The 27,081-nt window shown below is 36.9% G+C and overlaps 1 pseudogene; it reads right to left on the bottom strand.

Annotated features, from left to right (window-relative positions):
- LOC129399912 (heat shock cognate 71 kDa protein-like) overlaps positions 1 to 25,304 on the bottom strand; it is a 39,118-nt pseudogene extending 13,814 nt beyond the window's left edge.
- Between the last annotated feature and the right edge of the window lie 1,777 nt (positions 25,305 to 27,081).

The raw sequence follows: 27,081 nt of genomic DNA, 5'->3' as shown, positions 1-27,081 counted from the left end.
ATATTCTTAAATAAGTAGAATTCTGGATATACAATAGATATTGAAGAATCATTTACAGATTAATCTATATTTATTATAGATCAGAGAAAGATGATTTTGAAGGATGTTTAGATCTAGATACACAATGTAGGTAGAATTCATAAATGCTCAATTCTTGAGGTTGTGTATGTGATATCACAACAAAGAATATGTTATATTATCTTTTGCAGGTAAATTTTGAAGACATACTTAATGCTACTAATTACTTGACTTTTAATAGAAGGACTTTTCTGGATTGATCATGATTGATACTAATTTAATCATGTGAGGAGCCCTTTAAAAATGGCATTCTCTCAATGTGAAACTTCCTAAAAAATTGAAAATAAACTACTATATGATTTGACAGTTCTTATCCTAGGTATATATTCAGAAAATGTGAAAACTTTTTTTATGTTCAAAAGGTGCATTTACAGTTCTGTTTATTTCAACACTATAATAGCCCAAATCTGAAAAATGACCCAAATGCCCAACAAAAAATAAGTTGATAAAGAAGTAGTAGTACGTATATACACTGTACAATGGATTGCCACACAGGTTTAAGAAAAAAAACTCAGAATATTAAACAGCCATACAAAAGATAGACTAATGCAGTTTTGTACAACTTGGATAGGCCTGTAAAGTATCATGTTCAGCAAAGTCAGAGAGTGAATAAATTCTGGATGACCTCACTAATATGTAGTATACAGAAAAACAAGACAGCATCAAATAATGACAAACCCTTGACCTTGGATTAGATAATTGAGAATCCCAAGTAACAAAAAGAGGTGGAGAGAATTATGATAGGTGTTGTATATAAGAAAAGGACATGACTGAATTATACACTTTGTTTGGAGATAAGTTGAGGTAACTGAGTACATTAGAACTAAAAGTATTGACCCTATTTTAAACATGGAACCCAAACTAAATGAATTCTTTTTCAAAATGTTCTAAGTAGGTGGGAAGGGGGCAACTGGCGACATTATTGGATGTATACTCACTGGTGGTTAAGTGTGTAATAGATACATTTTATACCTGAAACTTAACTATTTTAAATACTGTAAATCCCGGTGCCTAAATTAAAACAATTTTAAATGAATGCTTGCTTTTTGCTGCATCATATATGGAACTGGAATCTGACATGTTAAATGAGAATAGTCAGAAGATGAAAGACAAGATTGGGTGATCTCAGTAACATGTAGTTTATATTAAAAAATGAAACAAGAAAATAGACTAACTTCTAGAGCCAGCTTGTCTAATATTTTAAATTTGGTCTTTCAAAACCCTCCACAGAGAATTGAACCACACTATGCTTACTTCTAAAGTAGGGAATTTGTGAACTAAAAGGATATCATTTTAAGCTACTATATATGCAGTAGTAGATATCATAACATACCTACTATAATGCTCTCATTTTCAAAGGGTAGAGTTGACATATCATAGTGGGTGCATAGGAATGTGCTATGACACTGTGCCCACGTCTTCAGCAACAAAGAGTATTATAGTCACTGCAGTGCAGAAAGTAAGTGTGCTAAGAGGACCTTGTGACCAAAGGTAATCCCTCCTTAGATTTATATTCTTTCCTTGGGCAGTCAAAAATTAAACAGGAGTAGTCTATCTTCTGGAAACTCAGGCACATTACCACTTGATTGAAGTGCCAATTTTTGGAGATTGAAATTGTTCATACCATGTACCATCAGTATTTTGCTTGCAAATACTATAGAGCAAGTTAGTATAGCAGTTAATACTAGAGAGTAAATTGATGTGAATTAAAGGAACAATAGCACTCTCTTAGATCTATTACTATAAGATAGTAATCTATTACTATAAGATTTAGTAAGCAACTAAAATTTGATTTTCCAAGGACAACACAGGGCATGTGTAATAAATTTAACCCACTACCACTTATTTCCTCGTATCCATACTCATAGTCAACCTGAAAAATTCAATCTAAAGATATTTTATGGTAGTTATATCTATTTGGACCATAGAGACATTTTTTGTGAGTTTTCTCAAAAATGTTTCAATTTTGGGGTTAGATTTTGATATCGGTGTGTCAGTGAGGGTCTGGGATATAAAATTAACATAAGAAGGATAATTAGTGCTTTCCCTATTTCTAGGCAGGAAATAGTTGCTTAAACTGATCACAGGGTAATATTTTTTGGAGAGAATGGCAATATGACTTGACATTACTATTTTTGTGACTGTGATACTTAAACCAATTTCACTGTAGTAATAAAAGATGCAGTTACTATATGATAGAGATGTTTATCATAGGAACAAGCCACAGCATCACAGAATCTTGGTATTAAAGTTAGAGTTCATTTTACAGTTTCAAAACTGAGATTCAGAGAGATTATGGATATGGAGTAAGTCACACAGCTAGTAACTGGCATAGTAGAAGTTAAAAGCCATCATCTATCACACAACTGAGTGTTTAAAATCATATTAAGTTAGAAGTAATATGAATAAATGAGCCATAAGACAGAGGCACTGTAAAATGAGTATCATTTACAGTATGGTGTCCCTTCACATGATTACTTCAATACTGTCACTTGGTTCAGCATAAAATCACTGCTGATCTATGTTGACTTCCTAACCCTTTCTCATAAAAAGTATCTTTGTAATTCTCACCAAAGATGATCTTCTGGGATGACAAATAACACAGATCATTAAAAATGACATCCATAATTCTGCAGCTAGGGAGAATGATCTTTTAAATCTGTCAATGAAATGAAAGAGGAATTTTTGGAGATGTTGATGCAATCTCTTTAAAAGCTCTGGGAGTCCTAAAGCATAAAGATGAAGTGTCCATCTTGGAATTGCAAGATTTATCATGTGCTACATGATGACTCACAAATTCTGTAGGGGTGAGATCTGAGTAACTCATAGTATCCCACTTGATCAATCATTAACTTGCTAAATGGCTTAGATGTCAAATGAGCTAGAAGACTTCATCCAGCTCGGGAAGGATGGCAAGTATGGATATAAAGGAAAAACAAGGTATACCAATAGAAAGGAAAGGAAGAAGCAAAACCAAAAAGAAGTCAAGGGACACATGAATACCCACTAGGCAAGTGCTCTTCTCTGGGGCTGGTGGTCATATAAGAAATGAAGCAAACCCTGAATCGCATATACAAATTCAGTGAAACAGAAGTCACCTTCATGAATAGAGGTGTCTCCTCCCTGTTAAATTTTCTAGGACATGAAAATTGCTGAATTGTCAAGGTGTCAATCTCCAAAGCTCTGTGAAAAATAAAGGGGAGAGAAAAAAAATATTTGTTTATTTCTGCTCCACCTATGGCAAAAAAAGAGAGAGCAGAAAAGAATGAAGAAGCAAAAAATTGAGGAATGAGTCTGTGTATTACATTCTTTGCTCACCAGGGGCAGAGAGCTAATTAGTCTAAATAAGCAGAAGCTCAGAGCACCAAGACTAATGAACAGACTTGCTCTCTCCATCTAGAAATCAGGAAACATACAAACAGCTGCAACTGTAAAAATACTAGAGCTCAGGTGGAAAGCAGATGCCTGTCTCTGGGGTAGTGATGCTATACCTGAGAGACACCTCACCAGTTTGAGTCCATGTATCTGAAAGAACATTCTACATGAGTTAGAGTACAAAATAATCCATGGACTCAGTGCACATCATTCATAACAGACTTGTTTTTCCATGTCAATTTCAAATAAGGTACTTATTTAGCCCATTCTTGTCTTTTCTACAACAATTATTTGCACAAGTATCTGAGCAGCTGATGACCTACATTGTCAGTTATACTTGATTATTTAAAGAGCTCTCCCTCTTTTTATCCCTTGACTTGATCTTTTTTTTCCTTTTTTTCTCCCTTGGTCTGCAATGAATTATAGTCTTTCTGCTGACCCCCTGAAGTCCCTTGGAGTCCCAGGCTGTGGGAGCAAGATGTGTGCAGTCAGCATGTTAGACATAGGGGTGGAAGTCAGCACAAGGGGATAGAATAATTTTCCCGTGCCATTGCCGCTGCTGACTTGGCATTTAGTGTAAATACCTCCTGCTTCCAAGATATCTTTTCCATAATTACCAAGTATGATTCTATTTTCAGAGCCATAGCTGAGAACGTATAATTGGAAACCACAAAGGCAGATTATTTTCTCTTTGTTTAAGGGGCTTTTTGCTATCATCATATAATCTGTTGCTCCTGCTTACTCACACCAGGTACTTCTGTGCTGAATAAAAACTGGTTCGGGGATTCTTTCTGTTTATAGGTTAAGTTGTTTAAAACAGAAAAAGTAGGTCGGAGAGATAGTACAACAAGCAAAGCTCTTGCTTTGGACACATCAGACTATGATCAATTCCCAGCATTCTATATACTCTCCTGAGCATCATCAGGAGTAATTCTTGAGTTCAGAGCCATGAGTAACCCCTGTATATTACTGGGTGTTACCCATAAACCAAAATAAACAAAACATAAAACTGAAGAAAAACATTTCTTCTAATTTTTAATATTATTTCTCCAAACTATAAGACCCTAATCACTTTTTTTAAGACTATAGACCGAACATGATGGCCACTCAATACCTCTATTGCAAACTACAACATCCAACAGGAGAGAGAACAAAAGGGAATTCCTTGTTGCAGAGGCAAGGTGGGGTGGTGGGTGTTGAGGTGGGGGTGGTGGGAGGGATACTGGGAACATTGGTGGAGGAGAATGGGCACTGGTGGAGGAATGTAAATGAAGTGCAAACATAAAAGTTCATAAGTTTGTAACTATACCTCACGGTGATTCACTAACAAAAATTTTTTTAAAAGACCCTAATCACTTTTATTGGAATATTTACATTGAAATATCTTGAGGGTGTAAATTATTTCTCTGCCCTTTGAAATAGATATTTAATTCATCCCTGGATTATCTTTGTAACAAGTTTTAAAAATCATCCTTTAAAAATGTAGCACAGTCTTATCACAGTCACACAGTCGTCCTGTTGTTCACTGATTTGCTCGTGCGGGCACCAGTAATGTCTCCATTGTGAGACTTCTTGTTACTGTTTTTGGCATATTGAATACGCCACAGGTAGCTTGCCAGGCTCTGCCGTATCAGATAAGATACTCTCGCCGGCCGTTGCAGGCGAGATTCTTTCGGTAGTTTGCCAGGCTCCAAGAGGGATGGAGGAATCAAACCTAGGTCAACAAACGCCCTACCCACTGTGCTATATGTAATGAAGAAAAATAATACCCTTGCTTCCCTGTCTGCATGAGAAAAAATATTGGTGAGAATTAGCAAAAAGTGATGACAAATCCTATTATTCATTTCTCCCTCTGCCATCCTCTAGCACTTTCCTTTGCCAAGGCACTGGGGTGAGAGGGAAGAAAGGGGCCTTGAGACATTGACAGAGGGACATTGACACTCAGATGAGTATGTGTGGTGTTGGAACATTGTATGGCTAAAACTCTCTCATTAACAATATTGAAAATAATGATACTGAAACAATTAAAATGTAATAAAATCATTTTTTAATTTAAAAATTTACCTATTTTTAGTAGAGTTGAGTTCTGTTTCTTCCTTCTATTGAATTAACTCTGATCTTGACTCCAATAATCTTGAATAGTGTTTCATACCAATTTTTCTCTAAGTTTAAGTTGCTGGCTATTTTTACAAATGAATTATCTGTTAATTTAACTGTTTAACTTCAAGTCAGTTCTGTACTGAAGTGTCTCCTAGTTCAGTGACTGAAATAAAATCTGTCTTACTGTTTTTAACAGCATTAAATTTGATTCAATTTATTTTTAACATAGTAAAAATATCCTTTTTTTATGTACAACATAAGGTAAGTTTTCAACACCATTCATTTATGGATCCAGACAATTGCCTTGTTAGGAGCATTTATTCCCCCCCCCCCCCGTGCAAAAAAAAAATGTTTCCTCAAAAAAATAGCCTTTGAGGGGCTGGAGAGATAGTACAGTGGTTAGGGTTTTTCTTTGCACAAAGCTGACCTGGATTCAATTCCTAGTCCCCCAACTGAAGTGATTCCTTGGAACAGACTCAGAAGTAAGCAATAACCACAGCCAGGTGTGGTACACACACATACACACACACAAACACACACACACAATTGAATTTCGAGTATATACAAAAAAAAACCACTCTTGATTCCAAGTATATAGTAAGCAGATTTTTTTTTAAAAAGTAGGAATAGTGGAATGATATCTGGCCTCACAGAACTTATTGTGGGTTAGAAGAGGGGGTATTAATTGAAGAATTGCAAAATTTCAATGTGAAGCATGTGGAAAAAAATAGTAAATTGTTATATAAAGACATTTACCACGATGGAGTTATGGAGTTCAAGTTCCTAAGATATTTGAGTTTAAAAGAAGAGTAAGAATGTGGGGAAATATGTAGGCACAGAGAATAGTATGATGTAAATATTCTTTAAGAATTTTGAGAAATATTTGAAAAGGAATATCAATAAAAAGATAATGCAAATGGTATCCGTGTCAGTGATGGTTGAAGATCATGATCAGGTCAATAGTCAGATGGCAATTCCTCTCAACAGTTTTATTTTTGCTATTGTACCTGGTTTCTTAGCAGTTCTCCAGATCCTGTTTCTCCTCTAATCTGTTCCTGATTTTGATTCAGCTCTGTTCCTGATTTTGATTCAGCTCTCCTTCTTCATTCATTTATGAAGATTTATCATGTTTTTACTACTAAGGAAATATTTTATATGATATGATGATTATTCTATACGTGATATTTTATCCCCGCTATCCTTTGCCCCAGGAGGAGAGCTTTTTTAAGTCTGTGTTTTCCTTGTTGTTGACTGATTCATTACAATTATAGAAGCATTTACTGGAAATATGTATCAAGGGACTACACAGTATAATTTTGGTAAAATTTTCTTAATTCAGCTCTTAAGGAAATTTCTTTAATTCAACACTCAAGGAGAGTTCAGTTCCAATGAACAGTCTTCTGTTTTTTTTTTTTTACTTATTATGTGTTAGGTTAGTAATAAAAATGGATAGTTCTGGGGCATCTTAATAACCTTTCATTTTCAGTAAGTTTTTTTTAAGTCCTAAGCCTGAACCTTACATGCAACTTTTATTTTCAATGGAATCACAGATACAAAGCTGTTCATGGTTGAGTTTCAATCATACAACGTTCCAACATGCATCCCTCCACCAGTGCACATTTTCCAGCACCATATCCCATTCCACTCCCCCAATCCCACTCCCCACCCAGCCTGTCATCTGTCATTGCAGGCATTTTCCTCTCTCTCTCTCTCTCTCTCTCTCTCTCTCTCTCTCTCTCTCTCTCTCTCTCTCTGTTTCTCTCTTCTCTCTCTTTCCCATTCTTTTGGAGTTTGCAATACAGATATTGAGAAAATATCATGTTTGTTCCTTTACCCACTTTTAGCACCCAGAGTGATCATTTACAACTCTCTTTGTCATAGTCGTCCCTTTATCCCACTGCCTTCATTCCCAGCACTTGAGGCAGGCTTCCAATTATGGATCAATCCTCCTGGCCCTTGTTTCTATGTGCTTGGGTATTAGTCTCATGTTCTTTTTAAATATCCCACAAATAAGTGCAATCATTCTATATCTGTCCTTCGCCTTCTGACTCATTCCACTCAGCATGATATTCTCCATGTCCGTCCATGCATACATGATTTTTATGACTTTCCTTTTCCTAATAGCTGCATAGTATTCCACTGTGTAAGTGTATCATGGTTTCTTTAACCAGTTGTCCGTTCCAGGGTACTCAGTTTTTTCCAGATTCTGGCTATTGTGACTAGAACTGTGAAGAACATAGAAGTGCAGATGGTATTTCTGCTCTGTGTTTATGGGACACCGGGATATACTCCCAGAAATTGTATTGATGAGTCATATGGAAACTTAATTTCTAGGTTTTTTGAGGAATGCACACATTGTTTCCAAAAGAGCAATAGACCAATCAGCATTCCCACCAACAATGAAGGAAATCCCAATTTCCATGCATCCATGCCAGCACTGGTTGTTCTTGTTCTTTTTGATGTGTTCCTGTCTCTGTGGTGTGAGATGATATTTCATTTTTGTTATGATTTACACCTCCCTGATGATTAGTGATGTAGAGTATTTTTCACGTGTCTTTTGTCCATTTGTTTTCTTTCTTTAAGGAAGTTTCTGTTTCTTTCTTCTCCCCATAAATTGATAGGGTTTTTTTTTTCTTTTAAAGGTCGACCAGTGCTATCACTTATCATCAGGGAGATGGAGATCAAAACAACTATGAGATACTTCACACCACAGAGACTGGCACACATCCAAAAGAACAAAAGCAACCAGTGTTGGCGTGGATGTGGGGAAAAGGGACCCTCCTACACTGCTGGTGGGAATGCGGACTGGTTCAGCACTTTTGGAAAACAATATGGATGCTTCTCAAAAAATTACAAATTGAGCTCCCATTTGACCCGGCAATACCTGTAGGATAACATGAGGTTTGTCCTTTTAGCCTTGACGCAGGGAACTTAGTTTACCTTAAAGCAATGTCCTTTCTCTATGGACACAGGAAGACAGTTAATAATATGCTTTGTAACTTGGGAGCTGATTGACTACAATAATATTTACTCCCGGGCATCTGCTTTCTCCACTCACTTGCCCTTAGCTCCTAGCACCCCAAAAGCAGGGTCCTGACAAGGGACGGAATGGACCCAGGGCAAGCTGTGAGCTACCCTGGCATTGAAATGGGCCAGGCCAAAGTGCCACAATACTCAACTGTAAGTTGACAGCATGGTCATAGACAAATGCTGTCATGATCCAAAAGTAACGACGAGACTAGGACCCTGCTGGGCTTAGGAAGACTAACCTAGCTGAGGACTGTGGTCTGGAATATATAGTGAATATCCTCAGGAAGAATCAAACTTTAAGTCTGAAATATCTCTTACTGTGCTCATACAGAATGACATTGCTAGAAATGTTAGAAGTAAACTTACTATAACTATTTAAGTGGATTGCACAGATGTAGGGCATTCACCTTTTACGCAGCCGACCCGTGTTCAATTCCTCCACCCCGCATGGCAGAGCCTGGCAAGCTACCCGTGATGTATTGGTATGCCAAAAACAGTAACAATAAGTCTCACATTGAGAGACGTTACTGGTGCCCGCTGGAACAAATCGATGAACAACGGGATGACAGTGACAGTGAGGGTGACTAGCTGAGGAAGGAAGAAAAGAACACACCCTAACATACCCTTGTTTAGACCCCGCCCTTGAATGGATCTCCTAGTAATCTCTTTAGATGAGATTTTGTTAATCTCCTCAATAAATGGTCTTACCCTTCTTTGTTGATTTGTTAATGTTCAAAACCCACCTTTGTGTTGCGCCCTATGTAATTTGCTATATAAACTAAGACAGAAGAAGAAAATAAGGGAGACAGAAGAAGAAAACAGAGGAGACAGAAGAAGAGAGAAGAGACAGAGAAGGAGACATACGAGAGGACACAGGAGAAGAATAGAGAAGACACAGAAGCAGAGACAGAGAGAGGTCAGAAGAGACCAGAGGAGAGACTACAGAGAAAGAGACAAAGAGACAGACAGAAGAGAGCACAGTGGCACACACAGAAGCAGAGCACAAGGAGGAGCCATCCCATCCAGTCCATACACAGCAGCTTGAGAACACTGAATGTGAGCGTGAGCGGCTCTTGTGAGGGGGAATTGCCCCAGTGCCACCGGACAACAGAACAACATGACACATCATTGTGTCTCCCCGTCCTGTGCATGCTGCCTTTGTGACTTTTTACAAATACCACTTCTAGGAATATATCCCGGAGAGGCAAAAAAGTATAGCCAAAATGACATCTGCACCTGTATGTTCATTGCAGCACTGTTTACAATAGCCAGAATCTGAAATTAACCCGAGTACCCGAGAACAGATGACTGGTTAAAGAAACTTTGGTACATCTACACAATAGAATACTATGCAGCTGTTAGAAAAGATGAAGTCATGAACTTTGCATATAAGTGGATCAACATGGAAAGCATCATGCTAAGAGAAATGAGTCATAAAGAGAGAGACAGACATAGAAAGATTGCACTCATCTGTGGAATATAAAATAACACAATGGAAGACTAACACCCAAGAATAGTCGAGATAAGTACCAGAAGGTTTGCTCCACGGCTTGGAACCTGGCCTCACATGCTGGAGAAAATGGCAGCTCAGATAGAGAAGGGAACACCAAGAAAAGTGTGGTTGGACGCCCCGCTCAGGATGGGAGATGCATGCTGAAAGTAGACTATAAATTGAACACGATGGCCACACAATACCTCTATTGCAAACCACAACACCAAAAAGGAGAGAGAGAACAAAAGGGAATGCCCTCACACAAAGGCTGTGGATGTGGGGGAAGATGAAGTGGGGGAGTAGGAGGGATACTGAGATCACCAGTGATGGAGAATGGGCACTGGTGGAGGGATAGGTACTCAATCATTGTGTGACTGAAACTCAAGCAAGAAAATGTGTAAATCTGTAACTGTACCCTCACAGTGATTCACTAATAAAAAAAATAATAATTTTTAAAAAAAATATTTTAAAAATTCCATCAGTGCCTTATACATCTTGGATATTAAATTTATCAGATGGGTATTGGTTAATTATTCCCAATCTATGGGTTATCTTTGTTAATTGATCACCATATTTTTTGGGGTACAGTGACTTCTTAGTTTACTGTGGTTTATTTGTTTATGTTTGCTTCCACTTGCTTGGACATTGGTTGTTCATCCTTGAAGATGCCTTTGGCATCAATGTCATCAAATGAGGGTTCAACTCACATTTTTTCCATATACCTTGTGGATCAGGTCTTTAATCCATTTTCATCTGATTTTAGTGACTGGTATTAGAAATAGGTCTGAGTTCATTTTTTTTTTTGCATATAGAGGCCTAATTTCCTCAGCACCATTTGTTGAAGATGCTTGCCTTGCTCCACTTCACATTTCCTGCTCCTTTATCAAAGATTAGATTATCATATACTTAAGGGTCTATGTCAGGATATTCAATTCATTCCATTGACCTGCAGGCCTGTCCTTACTCCAATACCATGCTGTTTTAATTACTACTGCTCTGTAGCACAGTGTGAATTTGGGGAAGGTGATACCTCTCATCTTCTTTTCCCCAAGGGTTGATACTATTCATGGGAATTTATTGTTCCATAGGTAATTCAGAAGTATTTGATCAATTTCTTTGAAAATGTCATTGATATACTCTAGGAACCCCATTGAATCTGTATAATGCTTTGGAGAGTATTGCCATTTTGATAATGTTAATTCTCCCAGTCTGTGAGAAGGAATTATGTTTCCATTTTCTTATGTCCTCTTTTATTTCTTGAAGTAGAATTTTGTAGTTTTCTTTGTATAGTTCCTTTACCTACTTAGCTAAGCTGATTTTTGAGGCACTTCATTTTCTTAGGTACGATTATCAATGAGATTGGTTTTTTAATATCATTTTCTTCTCATTCAGTATTTGCATGTAGAAAAGCCATGGACTTTTGGGTATTGATTTTGTAACCTGCCACTTAAATATATAAATCTATTGTTTTTAGAAGATTTTTGTAGAGGTTTTAGGGTTCTCAAGTATAGTATCTCTCATCTGCAAATAGTGAGAGATTGACTTCTTCCTTTCCTACCTGTAAGTCTTTGGTGTCTTTTTCTTATTTAACTGCTATGGCAAGTGTTTCCAGTACTATATTGAATAGAGTTCTAAGAATTGGCACCCTTGTTTTATGCCTGATCTTGGGGAAAAGTCTTTAGTTTTTCTCCATTGAGAAAAATGCTTGTGTGTGCTTGTGGTCAATGGCTTTGACTATATTGAGGAAAGATCCTTCAACTCCCATGTTCTTGAAAGTTATCAAATATGGATATTTGATCTTGTAAAATACTTTCTATGCTCATATTAATATGATCATATGGTTTTATCTTTTCCTTCATTGATATAGTGTATTATGTTGATTCACTAGCAAATGTTAAACTGTTCTTGCATCCCTGGGATGAACCCTACTTGGCCATGGTATATGATCTTTTTGATGAGTTATTGGATTCTATTTTCCAGTATTTTGTTGAGTATCTTTGCAACTTTGTTCATCGGGGATATCAGTCAGCAATTTTCTTTTCCTGTGGTGTCTCTGTCTGCTTTGAATATCAGGGTGATATTTGCTTCATAAACTGGGAGTGTTTCTGTTTCTTCAATCTCCTGGAAAGACCTAAAATGAATTGCAGCAGGTCCTCTTTAAATGTTTGAAAGAATTCACTAGTGAATCTATCTGGGCCTAGGTTTGTTTTTTTCTTTTGGCGGGGGGGAAGAATTTTGATCTCCATTTCCACTTCCTTGAATGTGATAAGTCTGTTCAAGTATTCCAAATTTTCTTGGTTCAGCCTTGAGAGGTTACAGTAAGCCAGAAATTTATCCATTTCTTCAAGGTTTTGTTGTTTTGTGGTGTAAAAAGTCTCAAAGTAATCTCTGATGATTCTATGGATTTCTGTAGTTTCTGTTGTTATGTTCTCCTTTTCATTTCTGATTTGGTTTATTACGGTTCTCATGCTCTCTCTCACTCTCTCTTTCTCTCTCTTTCGCTTTCTTTGTGAGTTTACTGGTGGTTTATTGATTCTCAAAGAACCAATTCTTAGTTTCATTCATCTTTTGTATTTTTTTTAATTTCAGCTGATTGATTTTCATTAAGTTTTATTATTTCCTTTCTTCAGCCTGTTTTGGAATTCTTTTGTTGATCATTTTCCAAGACATTAAGCTGTAAGGTTAAGTTATTTATGTGTGCCCTTTCTTCCTTCCTGATGAATGCACAGAGCTATAAACTTTCCTCTTAACACTGCTTTTGCTGTGTCCCATAAGTTCTAGTAGCTCTTGTCTTCATTCTAATTTGTTTACAGGAATTATTTGATTTCTTCTTTGATATCTTCTCTAAGCCACTAGTCAGTCTCGAGCTGTTTAATTGACAAGTATTTGATTTGAGTAGCTGTTTCTGTTGTGTGATTCATTTCTATTTTCAGTGCATCATGGTTTGAAAGTATAGTTGATACAATTTCTATCCTTTTAATTTTCTGGAGGTATGTTTTATGTCCCAGCATGTGGTCTTTCTTGGAGGGTGTCCCATATGCACTGGAGAAGAATGTGTATGTGTAGTCAGTCTTTTGGGGATGAAAAGCCCTATATATTTCAACTAACCCCCTCTCTTATATTTCGTTTCTCAAATAAAATATTTCCTTGCTGAGCTTGAGCCCGCATGGCAGAGCCTGGCAAGCTACCCATGGCGTATTCGATATGCCAAAAACAGTAACAGCAAGTCTCATAATGCTTGCCCGCTCAAGCAAATCGATGAACAACGGGATGAGAGTGATACAGTGATACAGAGCTTTACTCTGTTATATTTAGAGGTGACAAGGCAGTGTTGAAATCACCAACTGCTATTGTGTTGTTATCAATGTCTTTCTTCAAGTCTATTAGTAGTTGTTCTAAGTATTTTGCTGGTCCCTCATTAGCTGCACATACATTTAGGAGTGTGAGTTCTTGATGTACAGATCCCTTGATCATTCACTGTTTCTTATAAACTTCTTTAGCCTGAAGTATATGTTATTGGATACTAGTATGGCCACTCTTAATTTTTTTTTTTATACAATGCTGAAACAACCATCCCTTCACCAGTGCCCATATACCACCACCAAAAAAACCCCACACAGTACACCTCCCATCCCGCCCCCCCACCCCCTACCTTGTAACTGATAAGTTTCATTTTACATTCTGTTTACTTTGGTTACATTCAATATTTCAACACCAACCTCACTATTGTTGTTAGGAGTACCCCACTAGATTCAGACCTACTGTGAAGACAAGTAAGGTCTTCACAGTAAGTAAGGCCGCTACTGCGGCCGTGGGATTTTGAATTTCTGTACTTTAACACAAAGTCCAGGGAGATTTCTTCCAGATATTGGATCATTTCAGGCTTGAAAACCCAATCTGTGATCATCTTAATATGGCGGACACCGCGCCCTTCGTCCCCGGAGAGAAAGAGGCGAGAGAGAGAGAGAGAGAGAGAGAGAGAGAGAGAGAGAGAGAGAGAGAGAGAGAGAGAAATACCTTTCCCCTCCTGGGCGGGCATGGGGCCGAGGCTTAGTTCTCAGGCTGGAGACATTCTGCGAGGAGTTGTCCATGCCGAAAGAGGTTTTGCGGGGTCAATTTTTTTGAGGGTATTATTTCCTTAGACAATTGAATTCCAGCTTTTGACTTTGAGTCTGTTTTCTTCAATTGTTCAAATGTTTTCTTGCAGGCAACAGAGTGTTGTGTTAAACTTTCTAATACAACCTGCCACTCTGTGCCTCTTGATTGGTGCATTTAGTCCATTGACATTGAGAGAGATTATTGTGATGAGGATGTATATCATCATTATGCAGGAATCTGGTGTACTTATGGGCTTGTCTTATCTTAAAGCAGCCCATTTATTTCTTCTTGTAACAATGGTTTTGAGTCTATGAAGTTCCTGAGTTGTTCTTTACCTGTTAAACTCTTTATTGTGTCTTCTAATCTAAATGAGAATCTGGCTAGGTAATGTATTCTTGGTGAGGTGTTCCTTTTGTTGAGTTTTTTTTTTTAACCATATCCCAACATTTTCTTCAGGTCTGGAGGGTTTTGTCTAATAAGTATGCTGTAAATCTTATAAGCTTATAACCTTTATAAGTAATTTCCTTCTTTGATCATGCTGCTTTTGGCATTATATATATATATGTCACTGTCACTATCATCCTGTTGCTCATTGATTTGCTCAAGCAGTCACCAGTAATGTCTCCATTGTGAAACGTGTTCTTACTGTTTTTAGCATATCAAATACACCACAGGTAGCTTGCCAGACTCTGCCATGCGGGCAGGATACTCTCGGTAGCTTGCCGGGCTCTCCAAGAGGGACAGAAGAACCAAACCTGGGTCAGCCACATGCAAGGCAATGCCCTACCCGCTGTGCTGTCACTCCAGCCCTATATTATATATATATATATATGTATATATATATGTACGGTGTGTGTGTATATATATATATATATATATATATCACTGTATCACTGTTATCCCATTGATCATCAATTTGCTTGAGTGTCTCCATTCGTCCAAGCCCTAAGATTTTTAGCAGCCTCTCATTACTCGTTCTTCCTAGCGGTGCCACATTAGAGGCTATCTCAGGGTAAGGGGAATGAGACCCATCATTCTTACTGTATTTGGCATATCGAATACACCATGGAGAGCTTGCCAGGCTCTGCCATATGGGCAGGATGCTCTCAGTACCTTGCCAGTTTCTCTGAGAGGAAAAGAAGTAGGCTATAAGAGGTCACAGGTCATGAATGCCTCCCACACTTCCAGGAGCGTTGTTTTATAGTCTCTGGATTTTGGCTGTTGATGGGATTACACTGTGCAGGGGTAGTTTGTGGGCGTGGCTGCCAAGCTACTGGAAAATGGGGGCTTTGGGTGGAGGAGGCCCAGTCCCGATCTGAGCAGGCTTGGAGATCTCAGCCCCAGATCCTGCACACCTGGGTTCCTCTGCCGATTCCTTCATGAATGAAGCTTGTCTGAATGTGTGGAGAGGAGCCTTGAGCATGGCTGTGGCTGGGTTCAGGAGGTCTTCAGCTTCCGGGGCTCTGCTTAGGGGAGCCTGCTCTGAGGGGCCCTGGTAAAGACAGCCAGGCACAGGGGCAAGGGACACTCTCTCTCTCTGTTGTGTGATTCATTTCTATTTTCAGTGCATCATGGTTTGAAAGTATAGTTGATACAATTTCTATCCTTTTAATTTTCAGAGAGAGAGTTTTTGTCTCTCTGATTAGGATGTGTCTTGAGGTATTGTTTTCAGGGTGTCTGTTTGTTGGTATCCTTCTGGCCTCCTGGATTTGGGCATATACTCTTTTAAGCTCTGGGAACTTCTCAGAAATGATGTCCTTGACAATTGATTCTTCATCAGTTTTCTTCCTGTCCATCTTGTACCTAAGTGATTCTTATGTTGTTCTACCTGACTTCATCTTGATATTCTCTTGCATCTGTTGATTTATTTTGAGACCCTTCACCATCTTCTGTTGCTGTCTGGAGATTTCCTGCACCTCATCTTGGAGTTCACTGATTCTGTCCTCTGCTGCTGAGGCCTTCCAATGGATTTTATTTCACTTACCATGCTTTCAGGTTGTCATTTCTCCTTGTATTTTTGTTTGTATTTTCTTCATTTCTGCTCTTATACCTTGTTATATTTTACTGGCTGTGCACTCAATTGATTCTCTGAGTTCCTTATGCCTCCATACTAAATTCCTTGTCAGAGAGGCTTATTATTACTGGTTGGGTCCACTGGGCAAGCTTCTTGGCTAAGCCTGGAAAGTTTCTGTGTTTCTTTGTCTTTGTGACCTTTGCAGTTTAGAATCATTCCATGCTTAGATTTTTGTGTGTGGTTAGAAGCCTGCGTTAGGATGTCTTTGTATGCTTAAGGTTAGTTATGGAGTAGTAAAGAAATGTGTGCCTGTATTGGTTGGTGTTTGTGGAGGAGACTAGCTCTCCTGAGTCCAAACACTGGTCCCATGTCACACCAAGTGCTGGACAGTTCTCATATCTTCCTTTTCCATGGGTGTGTTTGGATGGTGTCCCTTAATACTTTTTTATTAAAAAATAAATATGCCTTTCTTTCAAGGTTTTTGTTACATCTAATTTTCTCCTTACTGGAGTCCTGACTGATAGAAATAATCTCAAAAAAGCTATCTGTTTATAGTTCTTTCCTGTCACATCTCTAAATTTAAAATTAGCCCTGATTATAATTTGTCTATTTATGACTCTTGGATATCCCAAATTAGGTAAATCTTCAGATACTGCTTGGTAAAACAGGGTGAGGTGAAGTAGTTAGGGGATTAGGTTATTCCATGCTACTTCCTAACATGGTGCAGTAGCTTTAAATGTAATGTCCTCACATCTTCCTGTTTCTCTGTAAATGTTATTTTCTCCTGAATCCAGGAGCCTTCAGCTATCCAATGGATGAGTTTTGGGATTCTTTGAAGTAAGTTATTGACTACCTTATCTATAGTTCCTCACTGTTTATGTCTATTATGGTTAAATATTCTGTTTCATTTGCTTTAATTTCTCCTTAGTTTTCCTTAGCAACTACAAAGTGGAAAATAGTAGCATATTTTCTATGGTACAAAAGAACCAGAAACAGTATTTTTTAATTAGAGCTATATTCATTTCTCCAAATCCCAGGAATTTTATTGACTTGGTAGCTTCTATAATTTGTGATTGCCTGCTAGAACATGTCTTCAGCTAATGTTTATGTATTAACATTCTAGTTCCCTTGCTTCAGGAAAGAAACCAAAAAATAATCTGTTTCAAGTTTGAGGGGTGGGTGCTTTGTTTTGAGGGGATCATACTCAGCTATGCTGGAGATCAAATCTGGTAAGCAGCATTCAAAGCAAGTACCCTATCCTCTCTACTGTTGCTCTTACCTTATCTGTCTCAAGTATTATTCACAGTCTTGCCTTCTGCTAGCTGTTAAAGTAAAAAGACTGTACTAGATGAAATCATATGGAATTAATGAGAACTATTGTTCTCAAAACTTGTATACAACAGATGGAAAAGTCTTTTGTGCAACAGATGGAAGAAAAAATGTCCTAGTTTCCAATGTGTGAAATGTTTGGCAGTGAGACAGGCTAATAGAGTAATAACAGAGTGGAAAATGTGAGATTCTATATAAAATAGTCATTTTTTTCTTATTTTTTGCTTTTGGATTACACTCAGCTTTGCTCATGACTTACTCCTGGCTCTGCATTTAAGGATTTCTATGGACACTTATCAGTGGGACTTGTGGGGTGCTGTGGATGGTATGCTGGTCATCACCATGCAAGCTAAGTGTGCTACCTATTGTACTATCTCTCCAGCCCCTAAAATAGTCTTCCTGTTTATGAAGCAGATTACAGTCTGCTCTACCTGTTTGGAATAATACTTGTGTTAGAAAGTCAGAGACTTCAAATATTTTAGTTCTAACCCAACAACCTATCCCTTCATAATTTCATCTTTTTAGAGCATGACCAATAGTGCAGTGGGGAGGGTGTTGCTTTGCATGTAGCCAACTTGGGTTCAATCTCCGGCATCCCCTATGGTCTTCCGAGCACCACTAGAAGTCATTCCCAATTGCGGAACCAGTAGTAACCCCTGAGCTTACCTATATGCTTAGTCTGGTTCAGTCCTCTTCAGTTTAAGGCTCAGTGGAGACACTACCGAATGGTGGAACTCTGTGATCTATTCCTCTATTCCAGCTGCCTTCTCCCCCAGGTCATGAAACAGGCTTACAACTATGGGGCAATATTCCTGGCCCTTGTGTCTACTGTCAGCTGGTGTCAGTCTCATATTATGTTATTTTATATTACTCAAATGAGTGAAGTCATTCTATAGCTGTCCCTCTCTTTCTGACTCATTTCACTTAGCATGATACTCTCATGATACTCTCTATGTCCATCCACTTATAAGAAAATTTCATGACAATTTTTCCTGACAGCTGCATGGTATTCTGTTGTGTAGATGTACCAAAGTTTCTTTAACAGTTGTCTGTTCCTGGGCACTTGGGTTGTTTCCAGATTCTGGCTACTGTGAATAGTGCTGCAATGAACATATAGGTGCAGATGTCATTTCTACTGTGCTTTTTTGCACCCTCGGGATATATTTCCAGAAGTGGTACTGCAGGGTCATATAGAAGCTCAATTTCTAGTTTTCCAGAAAGGATAGACCAGTTGGCATTCCCACCAACAGTGAAAGAGTATTCCTTTCTCCTCACATCCACACCAACACTGGTTGTGTTTGTTCTTTTGAATGTGTACCAGTATCTGTAGTGTAAGATGGTATCTCATTGTTTTGACTTGCATCTCCCTGATGATTAGCTATGTAGAGCATTTTTTCACATGTCTTTGGCCATTTGTATTTCTTTTTTAAGGAAGCTTCTGTTCATTTCTTCTCCCCATTTTTTTGATGGGGTTGGAGGATTTTCTCATACAATTCTACTAGTGTCTTGTATATCTTAGATAGTAATCCCTTATTAGATGGGTATTGGGTAAGTATTCTTTCCTATTCTATGGGGTCTCTCTGTATTTTGGTCACTGTTTCTTTTGAGATGCAAAAGCTTCTTAGTTTAATCTAGTCCCATTTGTTTATGTTTGTTTCCATTTGCTTGGTTAGTGGTGTTTCATCCTTAAAGATGCTTTTAGAGAGGCTGAAGCAATAGAACAGTGGGTAGAGCATTTGCCTTGCACGCTGCCAACCCAAGTTTGATTCCCAGCATCCCATATGGTCCCCCGAGCACTGCCAGGAGTAATTCCTGAGTGCATGAGCTAGGAGTAACCCCTGTGTAACACGGGTATGACCGAAAAAGCAAAACAATAAATAAATAAAATAAAATGGAAGATGCTTTTAGCTTCAGTGTCATGGAGGGTTCTGCCCTCATTTTCCTCCATGTACCATATGGATTCATGTCTGATATTGAGGTCTTTAATCCATTTTTATCTGACTTTTGTGCCTGGTACTAGACAGAGGTCAGAGTTGTTTTTTTTTCATGTACTGTTCAGTTTTCCTAATACTACTTGTTGAAGGGGCTTTCCTTATTCCACTTCATATTTCTTGCTCCTTAAACAAAGATTAAGTGATAATATGTTTTAGAGTCTAGGGCATAATATTTGACTCTGTTCCATTGGTCTGGTCCTTTTTTAGCCAATACCATTCTGTATTAATTACTACTGCTTTGTAGTACAGTTTGAAGTTGGGGAAAGTGATGCCACCCATCTTCTTTTTCCCAAAGGATTGCTTTAGCTATTCATCGGGGTTTATTGTTCCATTTGAATTTCAGGAGTGTTTTGTCTATTTATTTGAAAAGTATCATGGGTATCCTGATGAGGACCACATTAATTCTGTATAGTGCTTTGGGGGAATAACATTTCAATAATGTTAATCCTCCTTATCCATGAGCAGGGGATGTGTCTCCATTTCTTAGTGTCCTCTTTTATTTATTGAAGTAGTGTTCAAGGTGATTCTTGAAAGATACCTTGTCCTACTACTTTTTTCTTTCTTTGGTTTGTACTTCTCAGTTTCTTGCATCATATACTCAATGACTTCCTTGCTCAAATTACCCTGGTCATTAGTGATAGTAGTCTTGTTTCATTTTGTGGTACTATTATCCACAGCAAAGACATTAAGGATGATACTGGCATTCATATCAAGTGTGACCACAATGTGAGAAGCACATTGTGGTGAAGGAGGTACATTTATGAGTTCAAACTTACCAACCAGGTTGTTATACTTGTCTGTAGCATACTCACCACCATAAATCTGAATGAGAGTGGGCTGGGTGTAAGAGTAGATGTATCAGTGAAGGTCTTTCAGCTTGGTTTTCTGCCTGATTAGCATAGTCATTACTCTGCCAGCAATTTCAGTGTCAAAAGAAATAGAGTAACATCCGAAAGTATTGACAATTCCAGACATCTTCAAATGGGTAGTTGTCTGGACAGCTGCACCTTTAGCTACAACCTCACCAATGTTAGTGCTTTTATTCAATTATTTTTCATTAAATAAGTCCTGTAGATATTTCTGAATCTTGGGGATACAGGTAGAGCCAGGACAATATCATAAATCCATGACTTTTCCAGCTTAGCATCCCAAAGGGCTTCATCTACTTGGTCTAGGGTACCTTATAGTAAATCAGGATTCAAGTCTTTAAATTGGGCGTGGTAATAAAGGTATTGAAATTGATTTCTTCATAGAGTGAATCAATCTCAATACAGACCAGAATACTGGAAGATAGAGTATGTCCAACACATTCACAACAGAATGAAGACAATATAACCCTTTTGTTCTTATTGATGTCCTTCTTGTCCTTGTGTTTGAACTCTGCAATAAAATGATTGATGACTCAGTCTTCTCCACCTAACTATGTCTGAAGCTATATGTCCTCAAAGATTCCACTTAACTCAAAAATAAATGCTTTTCCTTCAGCTCAAAATTTTTGTCCAACTGTAAGTAAGGCACATGGCTAATGTGCCTTCACTAGCAGTGGTTGTTGATTCATTGATTATTCAATGAGACCAGTAATAGTTCCTACAATTTTTGTAGGCCTATGATGGGAATTATTTCAGTAGGTTGGTGCTGAAACAACAGCATTAGTAAAAATTTTCCCAAAGTAAACTTTCTCAATTCCCTTCATCATTGTGAGAACCATCGATGACACCTCTTCTGGACAGAATTTGTTTGCTTCTCCCTTGTATTCTATTTGAATATTGGGTTTTCCTGCATCATTAGCCAACATTAAGCATCAGTGCTTCATTTAAGACGTGGTAACAGCACTGTCAAATATGCATCCAATCAGGGATTTTGCACCAAAAAACAAATAAACAAAAAAACATGTTGGTGGAGTTAATTGCTACTTGATTTTTCTCAGCACCCCCAATGACTCTGTATCAGTAAAGGCAGCATAGCTTAGGGTAATTTATTTTCCTTGACTATAGGCAATTAATTCCTCCTTTTCATACTGGAAGACACCTGTACAAGAATAGGGGATGCCAAGACCCATGTCAAAAACCAGTTCCTTAGACACAGTTCTGGGGGGGGAGGCCTTCCTCCTTGGTCAGGGAAGCAGCAAGCTACAGCATGGCTAATGTGCCTTCACCAGCATTTTGTAATTTTCCACATGTTTCTTTCTTATCCCACTATTTCTAACTATATTTTTAACTTTCCTCTACATGTTGAAAATTTGCCTCTGAATCCAGTTATTCTCAAATTCATTCTTCCTTTTCAGTTGACCTGTCTGTGACCTTTCCCTCTCTGTGCTTCTTCTTTTTTCAATATTAGCAGGCACAAAGAAAAGTGACAAATTATAGGATAATAAAGTTAAAGGTGTCAATTTTACACAATTAAAATGAGAGTTAGCATCTTCCTGGAAGAGTTCCCCTTATCTGTTAATACAGTTAATTAATGTTTAATGTAATATTTGAAAAAAATTAATTCATTTCTGAATTATTTTTGAAGGTTTCTATCATTTTGAGTCATTTTAATTATTTGGAAGTGGGTTTTCTACTCCTGTTATAAATTATGCCTAATTCGACTTATTCAACACAATTAGTAACTAATGTTTATTTGTCATAGAAGCAAATGCCAGTAAAAAATAATAAAAATATGTAGTTATTATATAATAACTGTTAGTATTATATACTTATAATTATAGTACAGCGGGTAGGGCATTTGCCTTGCTCACAGTCAACCCAGGTTCAATTCGTCTGCCCCTCTTGGAGAGCCCAGCAAGCTACTGAGAGTATCTAACCCGCACGACAGAGCCTGGCAAGCTACCTGTGGCATATTTGATATGCAAAAAACAGAAACAACAAGTCTCAGAATGGAGACATTACTGGTGCTGGTGCCTGCTCAAGCAAATTGATAAGCAATGGGATTACAGTGATACAGTGATAATGTAAATATAATATATAAATATATACTATTATATAATTATCTAAGATGTTTTAAAAATTGAAATAAATTCAGATTTGTAAATCAAAATAAAATACTAATTACTGAACTTTATACAATTAAATTTTCCTGGTTCTGAGGATAAGGAGATAAAGAAATTAACTGACTAAATTAATAATGCAAGTGATTTTTTTGAAATACAGCTATCAACACTCTAAATTTTTTTTTTGTTAATTCCAAATGCTTGTCTTTGAAATGTCAAAGAAAAACAATTAAGAAAAAAGCATCAGGGGGCTGGAGCAATATTGCAACCAGATAGGACATTTACCTTGCACACAGTCAACTTGGGTTTGATTCCCAGCACCCCATATGGTCCCCTGATCACCGTCAGGAGTAATTCCTGAGTGCAAAGCCAGGAATAACCCTTGTGCATCACAGGGTGTGACCCAAAAAAGCAAAAAAAAAAAGCATCAGATAAAGAGTTCAACATTTTGTTTAATACACAAGAGAATTGATGATGAAGCAGTAAAACCCTGCAATGACTTATTATCAATAAGTTGATAATATGTTTCTTATTTATCAATGTTTCCTTAAGTAAAAGACATGTAGGAGAAAGGACTTACCTGCACAAAATTTTTTAAGGAATATATGTTTATAAATTCATATATATATATATTTGGGGGTGTTTAAGATATGTCACTATCACTGTCATCTCACAGCTCATCAATTTGCTCGAGTGGGCACCAGTAACATCTCAACCTCTATTAATTACTTATAATCTTTATATGTACTTCATCTATGTATTTCTCTACAGCCTGTCATAGTAAATGATTGACTTAGGCTGTGTCTATCATGTGTTCTAGCTTCACATTCTGAAGTGATTCAAGGAAGGACCACAGAGCTTCCTCCTCTCTTTTCATTCACATATACACTATTTGCCCTCATGTTTACCTCTCCGTTTTCCAGTCATGTAATGAGAACAATGATAGCCTAAATCTAATGGATTGTATCAGAATTAAGTAAATAAGTTATTATAGAGTAATGGGGGGGTGTGGAAGTATAAAAGTAGACTCTAAAGCAATGCATGGCAGTAAAAGCAAGAGATATATTTCAGTGCTGAATGAAATAATATGACACAAAATAGAATCTATTAGCTCATAAAATCCTCTTAAAATTTTACGAAAATTCAAAAGGTTTGTGAGATATGATATGAAACTTCCTTTCCAAGTGACAAAACCTGTGTTTTAGTATGCATCTCTGACATTAAAAAAAATAAATTGCTTTGCTTTGAAGATATATAATTTAAGAAGGTAAAGTTTTTTGTGGGTACAGACATATTTGGAAAATATAAACCAATAGCAATAAGACATATGACAGAAAGCTACTGGAATTAAGAATATTCTTTAGTTTCAGATAATTTAAAACCAAAAGGCCAGAACTGGGAGACTCTTGAGGGTTTCCTAACTAATTGGACAGTTTGCAAACATATATATAGGATGAGAAAGATTTGAACACATAAACCCACCAAAGAATGATGCAAATTATGTGCACAGGTTCTGAAGAGAGGAATCATGGTTGCCAAACCTGAACTGGCTCCATAATTTTGAGACCTCTTGGACTATGAACCCTCAGTAAGGTTGTGGCACTTGAATGACTAGAAAAAAAAAGAAAAAAAGACATCACAAAGGCCCAAATCATACTATGGTATGACTTCACTATTCTCTAAAGGGAGGAAAAGCAAAGGGCCCATTTTATTTTTGTAGAACATGTACCCTCCCAGGCATAGAAGTGGAGGAATATAAGTTTTAGTTATAATGGGAAAGATAAGGAATGCTGCTTTTTTTTCTTATTAAATTAAATCCAATTAAATCCATTTACCAAGCTGTGTTGATTTTGTTAGTTTTGAAGATAGTTATAAAATTTTGCTGCACACTACATGTTTTGCTGCACACTACATGTTTAGTTTTAATAAATTATATTTTATACATTGTTTGGCTCTTAAGTATAAAAAAGTAAGACAGGAAGTACTGAAAACTTCTCCATGGCTAATTTGTGTTGAATAAATCTATTCCTTGGTTTCTATATGGAGGAAGAGTAAAACTTGCAGGTAAAGTGTAATGATCCTAAAATTATTTCCAAACATAAGTAAGCAACTAATACAGCACATTTTTATAAAAGAATTTTGACAAAATTCTTTTCACTTTAACAAAGAAATTATATAGCAAATATTGTATATACCAATAGAATTTTTCTGCATTAGCCAGATATTCTGCCACCGCTGAATACCACGGTGTTGATCCTTGGGATTTCTTCAGGCATTTGTTTCTTTCCTTTTGAGGGGCTGGAGTACACCCAATGGTGCTCTGCACTCTGGGATCACTCCTGTTTGATTAAAAGGACCATATGGGGTGCCATATGCAGTGCCAGGGATTGAACCCAGGATGACCACGTGCAAGGCAAGGCCTAATGCAGTCTAGCCCCAGCCTAAATTCCAGCATTTGTTGACTCTTTGAAATTTTTATTGGTGCCTTCTTTTCTCAAAGAAACCTCTAAATCTAAGAGTCCAGAATAGTACCACACCGTTAACCATATTTAGATGGAATTCTGCCTAGAGAGAAACCCTACAAAGGCACCAATACATAAATATATATAGAAATAGATTGCAAAGTAAAACCTGCATCTGGAGGTCACTTTAGATCCAGAACAGGATACTTGTTTTCCTCTTTTTCATGTAACATTTATTTGACTTCATTTTTCTCACATAATTTTTCACTTTTTTCTTAAAATCATTGGAATAAAATATTGTATGCATTCAAGGGTTAACTTCTCACTTCCACTTGTACATTACACCAAAATTCCAGTACCACTCCATCAAACAGACACCCCTCTACTTATACTTTTTCCTCTCTCCTCTCCTTCAGAAAACTATCATAATTTCACAACAGGAGCTTGTTGTTTTAGTATTCTAATTCTACACGAGTGAAAATATACAATAATTGTCTTTTGCTTCTTTCCATATCTTCCATATTTCATTTAGCATAATAACTTCAAGTTTATCAATTTTTTCTAAAAGGCAAGACTAGATTTTTTTAAATGGCAGAGTAATGTTCTATTGAGTACAAATATACTCACAATTTTTTTATTTCGTCTTCTGTTTATGAATATTTAAACTGATTGCATGAAGGGTTTATTATGAGTAATGCTATTAGGAACATAGGGGACCAAATCTCCTCTCAAATTACTGCTTTCATTGCCTCAGATAATAACATTTTTAGCTGGTATAACTGGATCACATAGAATTTTTATTATTTAACTTAAGGAATCACCATACCATTTTCTATAGAAGCTATGCCACTTACAGTTCCACACCAGAATTCTTTTTTCTCCACCTCTTAACCAACACTTCTTTCTAACCATTTGCATTTAGGCCAGTCTCACCAGTTCGAAAGGATAACTCATTATAATTTTGATTAACATCTCCTTATGACTGACTGATGTTGCACATTTTTCTTATATTTATCTAAGTCATCTGTCTGAGGAGAGGTATCCATGCATTTTGTTGCCTTTTAAAAAAAATTATTCTGTGAGTTCACTCTCTATTTTCGGTATTTATCTTTTATCTGATGAACAAAACCTCCCAATTGCTAGGTCACTCTTTAGTTTTCATGGTAATAACCTTTGCTGTGCAAGAATTTTTTCATTTAAAGCAGTTCTATTTGTTTATCCAACATTTGTTTCCCTTGTGATTGGAATAGAATCTTTCAATACATTTCTGGTATTGAGTTCCTATATTTTCTTCTATGCTTTCATGGCTTTTGGTCTAATACCCAATTTTTACTTCATTTTAAGTGAATATTTATGTATGGTTTGAATAGTGATATTTTCTTTACCCCCCTTTTTATTCCTTTTACATGTGGCAATCCAGTTTTACCAATACCATTATTGAAGAGACTTTCTTCTATTATGTTGACTTGGGATTTTCTTCAGAAATTAGATGTCCATATGTGTGTGGGTTTAGTTTTGGACTCTATCCTATTCCATTGCTCACTGTAGCAGTTTTACTTCTAAGATCACAGTGTCTTAAAGACTACTGCTTTATAACATGGTTTGAAGTTAGGTAATGTGGTTTGAAGTTAGGTCAATTTTCTTTCCTTTATCTCAGAATTACATTGACTATATGAGTCTCCTCTGATTCTACAAAAAATTAAGTATTATTTTATATTTCTCTTAAAAATGTCAACAGTGATTTATAGGGATGCACAAGCATGTGATGTTTTTTCTTACTTTTTTCAATATTTTATTTATTTTAGTGAAGTCTTATGTTTATTTTAGTAAAGTCTTATGTTTTGTATATGTTTTTTAAAATCTTTCACCTCCTTTGTTAGATTTACTCTGAGAAATTTTTTATTTTTGATGCAATGACAAATGGATTGTTTGTTAATTTTTATTTCTCCCAACTTATTCCACATAGAAATACTACAAATTTATGTGTATTGATTTTGAATTCTGTCACTTTACTTGAACAGATTTTTCTTTTTTAAAAGTAGTTTTATAAGATAATTAGGGCTATGTAAACTGTAATGTCATCTACAAATAGCAGTTTTTTCACTTCTTTTACAGTT

This window comes from Sorex araneus, chromosome X (genome assembly GCF_027595985.1).
Source record: "Sorex araneus isolate mSorAra2 chromosome X, mSorAra2.pri, whole genome shotgun sequence".
Taxonomy (NCBI): Eukaryota; Metazoa; Chordata; class Mammalia; order Eulipotyphla; family Soricidae; genus Sorex; species Sorex araneus.
The sequence above is the reverse complement of the archived record's forward strand: the minus strand, read 5'-3'. Positions and strand labels throughout refer to the sequence as shown.